Below are 7,859 nucleotides of genomic sequence, written 5' to 3' on the forward strand. Positions count from 1 at the left end.
AACATACGTTGGCACACTCGGTTCATAAGATCCATGAATGCCGCCGGTGCATTCGTAAGACCAAAAGGCATAAATACAAACTCAAAATGCCCATAGCGCGTTCGAAAGGCCGTATTCCTGATATCTTCCTCACGGACCCGCATTTGGTGATAGCCGGATCGTAAGTTAATTTTAGAAAAATAAGTCGCGCCTTGAAGTTGTCAAACAAATCGTCAATCCGAGGCAATGGATAGCGATTCTTGATCGTCACTTTATTCAACTCCCGATAATCGATGCTCATCCGCATACTACCATCTTTCTTCTTCACGAATAAAACCGAAGTGCCCCATGGCGAAGCACTCGGTCAGATGAAACCCTTTTCAAGTAACTCTTGGATTTGATTTAACAACTCTTGCATTTCCGTTGGTGCTAAACGATAAGGTGTTTTAGCAATGGGAGTAGCACCTGGAACCAACTCGATGCGAAATTCAACTTATCTTTCCGCCGGAACACCCGGTAATTCATCTGGAAAAATGTCTTCGAATTCACTAACCACTGGAATTTCATGAATGGATGGTGGCTCTTCACGAGTATCAACTACATGAGCAAGAAAAGCCATACCACCACTAACAAGAAAACAACGTGCCCGTGCATAAGTGCATAATGGCACAAGTCTTCTCCGTCTCTCGCCATGAATAATTAACTGTCCCCCACTTGGGGTCTTCACATGAATAGATTTTTCATGGCATGCGATATCGGCCCTATAACGATCAAGCCAATCCATACCAACGACAATATCGAATTCACCCAAGGTCATCGGGATAAGATCAATTTTAAACGTTTCGGTACCAAACACAATATCACAATCATTACAAACATCAACCCCTAGCACCGTCTTACCATTCGCTATTTCAACTTCTACCGAATGACTTAACTTAGCTAGCGATTTATCAAACTTAGACACAAATCTTGGAGAAACAAACGATAAATTAGCACCGCTATCAAATAGGATCCTTGCCGGATTAGAGTTAACCATGAAAGTACCTGAGACAACTTCGTTTAATTGCTTGGCCTCATCATGGGTCATTAAGTAATTTCGTCCCCTCGCCGTCCCCGCTGCCTTTTCTAGCTTCTTAACTTGATCATTCCTCAAATTGGGACATTCCTTCCTTCGGTGACCCTCTTTATTACAATTAAAACAAATGATTTTGTTGAAAGATGAGTTCGTACAATCACGGGCCATGTGCCCTTGTCGACCACAATTGTAGTACGTGGGTTAAAAACCCTTAGAAGCCCCCTTTTTCACGCTACTGACACTCTCGGTCACACTCTTACTCTTCTTGTTCAAGTGGCCAGTAGCTTCAAATTTTCGTTTGCCAAAGGTGAAGTCACTCTTTCTCGGAGCAAGCGACTCAAAACCCTTAGCGATATCAAACAACTCATCAAAAGTTTTCGCCGAATTCCTACTAATCCTTTCTTGATAGTTATGATTCAAGGTTCGATAGAAATCTTCTTTCAACATATGGTCATTCCCGACATACTCTGGGCAAAATTGGGTCTTTGATAAGAAAGTGGACTTGAGCGTGTTCAAATCCATTGACCCTTGCCTCAAAGTACGCAACTCGTCCTTAAGCCTCGAAAGATCGGCCGAAGTTTGGTACTCCTTGAAAAATTCTTCCTTAAACTCGTCCCACGTCAAACTCATACTTTTTTCTTCGCCATAAAGTCGGATTTTTACATCCCACCACAACTTGGCATCACCCCTCATCATGCTACTACCATACCTTGTCCTTTTATAGAGAGGGCACTCACTAGTACGAAAATCCCCCTCCATGTCGGAGATCCAACGAGCACTCTTAAGCGGGTCTCGTTCACCCTCAAAGGTGGGAGGTTGAGCATCCTTGAAATTTTTATAGTGGAAGTCTCGTTTTCCAACGTTATCTTCTTGAAGAACAATTTTAACTTGTTCCATGACTAGATTGACTACTTGCTCATCAATCGAATCTAAGAACATCTTCCTAACGTCCTCTAGAAAGGCTGCATGACGCCTTTGCATAATGGCCTCAACCTTGGCCGTAAACTCGACATCCTCACTCGTACCCCCTTCAATGTTCTCGGTTCCGTTTCTCGTCTTCATACTATAAAACGGAAATAGGTTAAACAATGAAATGAAAGGACATAACATAAAAACATATATGTACATCTTACACCGCCCTATCTTGCTCAACAATCGTCGTACATAACTTGTTTGACACGATTTGAACCCGTAACAATGGTAGCTAATCATTGTTACGCGAACACGTCGCATTAACTTGCTAGTACAACGTCTATCTCGCTTGATGATTGCAAATACAACACCAAACAATTAGCGCATAGTTAGTTCACCTAAACCTAGGCACTAACAAATCCCCGGTCCGACCCGTCTCCTACAAGTCCCGCATAAAGCGCATTCACAATAAAGTCCAAGTCTAGGCACCTATCTCAAGTCGCCTAAATCCCTTAGACCATGCTCTGATACCACTTGTAATGACCCAACCCATTATACAAACAAATACGCGTAATAATTTTTTGGTTTTTATATAACAGCAGGGTGCGCGGCGCGCAGCCCCTTGTGTGCGTGGCGCGCACAAGGGCTAGCAGCCCGCTGTCCAAAATGTTCAATTTTCGTTTAAAGATCTCCCACTTCCCGAAATTTTAGACGAAACGCTTTTCACATCATATTATAATAGTTAAAACTAACACGTTTCAATGATAAAACAAGTTTTACGAAACCGGGCCCACATATGCCGAATTACGAGTTTCGTACAAAATATAAGTTTCGACCACATTAGTTTAAATTCCAAACTACACTTTGAGCATGGTGTTTGGGGGTTAAACTACCCGAATCTTGGTCAAACTTCAAAAAGCTATACGTCCAAAAGCTTCTCCTAACATAACGAAGCGGGATCACTAATCCAAACGAACGCCCTTACCCTTGTCCACGACGGAGCCTATAAAAAGGTAAACAACGAGAGGGTAAGCAAAACGCTTAGTGAATGTAATAACTATACACATACATATATAATATACCTACTTGCAAACACTTACTCACAGACCGCATACATGCTAGCAATATAATTAGCATACCATCTCAAGTACGAAGCTAATAATCCCCAAAACCGAAACTAGCATAATCAATGGCATATAATCGAACAATACAATTTGCTACACTACATCGCATAAACAATACATATGGTTAACCATACCCGCGTCATGATGCTACCGGCTCTTTGGTTCACACCATACGCATCGGTTATGATGCTACCGACTCTTTGGTTCACATCACAACCCGAGTCATACTCGCGCTAAGTGCTACCGGCTCTTTGGTTCACACTATAATACATGTACTACGATGCTATCGGCTCTTTGGTTCACATCATAGCACAATCGCACATACTATGGCACTATCGGCTCTTTGGTTCATACCATAGCAGATAAATAAATACATTATATACATACGCATATAATCATTCCACTCACCTTGTATCCAAAACGAAGGTAAGCCCACAAGCTCTTCAACCGTCAATAATATCACCTATAATATTAATATAAAGTCAACGCTCAACTAGTTGGACCAACACCAACAACCTACTCATGTGCATTTGATGACTTAATGCATTAAATCACCCATTTACACCAAAACCGTTGATATTGCTTAAAATGATCATATATTTAGACGCAATATCGTTCCAATATGTAATGTTTTTAATTGTAATTTCCTTATTTTTAGTTGTAATCGTTTAAATAAATAAGTGCGAAGACGAAAGACGCAAATCACTTGAAAATGAAGATTTAAAGACGAAAACAAAGATTTGAAAGACCAAAACGTCCAAAATGCTCAAAAGTACAAGTTACACTCCAAGTGGTTTAATTTATCGATGAATAACGGCTAAAAATTGACAAAAGTACAAGTCGCGGAACGCAAAGTACACGATATTAAATTATACGAAAATGCGTTCGAGAAACCGAGACCGAGACATAAACCGGACGTAAACGTACGAGACAACGGAGCCAAAATTACGAGTTAACTATGCACAAGAATATAATATAATATATATATAATTATATAAATTATATATATATATATATATATATATATATAAATTATATTTATTTTAATCTATGTCGATAAGCTAGTGTCCAAGGTAATATGAGCTGGAAACCAAGCCCATGCAAGTGCATGGCAAATACACTAAAACCTCATGCACTTGCATGGGGATCAAAAATCCAAAAAATTCCTATAAAAGGCCGTGTTCTGATCGAGTTAAAAAACCAACATAATATTTCATTTTCCATTTTCATTCTCTGTCTCTTAAATATATTTATATTTATAATTATTATTTTAGTTTAAAATAGGTTTAGTTTGAGTATTGTAACGTTTAATTTACGGGTTTTTAAGTCAGAGTTCTGTCCGTGTACCGCTACGCTAATAATATCACTTTTTACCGTTCCAACTCGGTGTAAGTCTCCACGTCCCAACTTTATTTTCACGTATCGTTATTATCGTTATTTTTACTATTGTTATTATTATTATTATTATTATAATAATAATAATTATTATTATTATTATTATTATTATTATTATTATTATTATTATTATTATTATTATTATTATTATTATTATTATTGTTACAATGTCCACTTTATATAATTTATATTTTTATGCCGTTATAATGTCCAACTAAATACCCACAGTGGTGACTAAAATGTAGAACCTCTGGACAAATGGATTGAACCATTTACAATATTATGGTGTAACTTTGACTATTTTTAACATTGAGTTTAATCATAGACCCATTGTTATATAATTTAATATTTTCACACCTATCACATAATTTATTAAATTAATAAGCGAAAGTGCAATAAATTTACATAAATTATGTTTCAACACCTCGGTGATCTAGACGGACATATGGACAAATTATTGACAATAATTTAGAAGTGTGATCTGGTGGTTTGGGTAATATTATAGTTTATATAATTGTGTAATTATAAAAAGGGAAGACCGTTATAATTTTGGTATTAGCGAAAGTTAAAACCGAATTAAATCTCAATTTGAATAGTCGGGGTATAATTTAATTCGCTAAAACGAAATCTAACGAAAGTTAGATTTAATTTTAGTTAATTAAATCTTTATAAATCGAAACACAAAATATAAGAATATATATTAAAACATCGTAACAGGACTTAAAAAACAATCCATAATCCAGAGGGGACATATTTTAGTAGCCACTACTTTACTCTATTTTAAATCTCATCAATTTCACTTTTTACTACGCAGATATATTTTATTTACTTTTACCGTATTACTTTTTACCATATTATAAACTTTAATTACTTTTAACTATTTTACTATATTGCCATGAAAAATCTTATTTCTCTACTTTTTACAAATTAGTATAAATTGTAGTTTTATTTAGTTTCGTTAATTTAGTTATTTCGTTTTAGTTAAATTTAAATTGCATTTAGTTATAATTAGAGCCTAATCCAAAACCCCCCATTTTAATAGTTTAACTTTTAGCAATTAAAACACCTGAAAACTCCATTTCCCTGTGGAACGAACCGGATTTACCAAATAAAATATTACTATACGGATAGGACAAAGTTGCCTATATGTGTGAAATCAATCCGAAATCATAAAAAAGCCATTTAATCACAACCAATTCGGGTAATAAATTAAATCTAAATCCCTTCAAAATAAAAGGACACGATCACGCACATCAACTTTTTGGCACCGCTGCCGGGGAAAGTTGGCAGTTAAATAAATATATAATTTTTCTGATTCGTAGTAATAGTTGGATTTGTACATGGACTGGGTTATTGGAGCCAAAAAGTACTCAATTATATTGAGACCAAACGAATCCTGCCCCTCGGCTGCATCTTTTGACTATTCAAAATGTGGGCAAAATCAGAAGGAAAATCTGTTTGTTTAAAGGTTTTTATCATTGTTTTTAGTTATTCGATCCTTTCGTGAAAATTCATTTTCAAGAAAGTTCAATGTTCATACACTTGGTGAATAAATCCTTCAAGACTACATACAATTTTGTAATTGTATGACCCGTTCAGGAAATCCTAAACTCGTTGCACTTAATCCAGAACCTGAAAGAAACTTGAACAAAAGATTAAAACAAGAAAAACAAAAAAAAAAAATTAGGTAGTACTAGTCAACCGAAAACACCGAAAAATAACAAAAAACAAGTAGGAAACACTAGTGGTCAACCAGAAATCAAAACTAAACCTGAAACCATCGTCATTAAAGAAGAAATGGCTGAAGTAACACTTGATCCAAATGATCTACCGATGTGGAATACCAGACAAACTGTTCCCCCTCTCGCACTTGCACCTATAAGAAGACCTGAAATTGAGGCTGAAAACTGGGAAGTCAAGGGGCAGTTTATGCATATGGTACGTGAAAACCAATTCCACGGAAGACTTAATAACAATCCGATAGAACATTTAGAAGCTTTTGAAGATTTATGTGAACTGTACAAAAACAAAGATGTTTCTTCAGATGCATTTAAATTAAGAACTTTTCCATACTCGTTAATCGGAGACGCAAAAGCATGGTTGAAAACATCAAAACCTGATTCTATCACAACTTTTAACGAATTAAGAGAAAAATTCATTACCAGATTTTTCCCACCGGCAAAAGCCGAAAGACTTAGAACTGAAATCACCACTTTTAAACAAAAGTCGGATGAAACTCTTTATGATGCATGGGAAAGATTAAAAAGAATGTTACGAAATTGTCCGCAACACGGATTGCAAAAAGGGCAAATAGTACAAACTTTTTATCATGGTATTGATGAACATACTCGTGGTATATTAGATTCCTCCACTGGAGGAGTATTTATGTACAAATCACCAAATCAAGCGTATGACATGTTAGAAGACATGTCAGTTCATACTTTTGAATGGACACCGTCTAGAGATCAACAACCTAGAAGGACGGTGGCAAGCCTTGAAGAAAATGAAGACAACAATACAACCATAGCTTCACTGTCGAATCAATTCAAAAAGTTTGGAAGAGAAATAGAGAAACTAAATTCAACAGTTTTAGCATTGCAGGTAGGCTATGAAATCTGTGGGCAGCCACATTCACAAAAGATTGTGATATCAATGATCGGCCAATGAACTCAGTAGCACAAGTTAATTTTATGGCCAATCAAAGACAAGGCAATTTTCAAGGAGGGAATTCTAATTATCAACAAGCAAACCCAGGATATCAAAACCCGAAGAATTTTGCTTTTCAAAGAAATGGACCACCTGGCTTATTCAATAGAAACCAACCTCCATTTCCACCTCAACAAAATTTCCAACAACAACCGTTACCTCAATTACCATATCAACAACAAAATCATAACACGCAACCAGTAGAGAAGAAATCTAAGTTTGAAGAAGTTATGATGAATTTTGTCAAAAGTCAATCAGATACGAATGAACAAGTGAAGAGACAATTACATCAATCCCAAACAGAAAACGAGCAAGTACAAAGGAATTATAAAGCGTCAATTCAAAACCTTGAAAGAGATATGGAAAGAATATCTCAATTGCTTGCTGAAAGGCAATCGGGAACTTTACCATCAAACACGCAACCAAACCCTAAGGGTAAGGAAACTCAAAATTCAAGTAATATTTCACAAGTTAATTCAATCACTACGCGAACTGGGTTAACCATTAACCCGGAGATTCCAAAGCCTCTCACTCCTATTCATGTTTCACAAGAATACGAACCTGTGGTGGAAGAAAATACGATGCCAACCACAAGTGCACCAAAGACTCAAAATCAACCACCATTGAAGGTATATAAACCTCCAATTCCATATCCGTAACATTTGAAG

General features: G+C 36.4%; 1 non-coding gene across 1 annotated transcript; it reads right to left on the reverse strand.

Moving 5' to 3' along the window:
* Positions 1 to 6,675: 6,675 nt before the first annotated feature.
* LOC139886687 (small nucleolar RNA R71) lies at positions 6,676 to 6,782 on the reverse strand. Its single transcript, XR_011772561.1, has one exon. It is a non-coding gene; the product is annotated as a small nucleolar RNA R71 (small nucleolar RNA).
* Positions 6,783 to 7,859: the final 1,077 nt, after the last annotated feature.

The sequence above is a fragment of the Rutidosis leptorrhynchoides genome, chromosome 1 (genome assembly GCF_046630445.1).
Source record: "Rutidosis leptorrhynchoides isolate AG116_Rl617_1_P2 chromosome 1, CSIRO_AGI_Rlap_v1, whole genome shotgun sequence".
Lineage (NCBI taxonomy): Eukaryota > Viridiplantae > Streptophyta > Magnoliopsida > Asterales > Asteraceae > Rutidosis > Rutidosis leptorrhynchoides.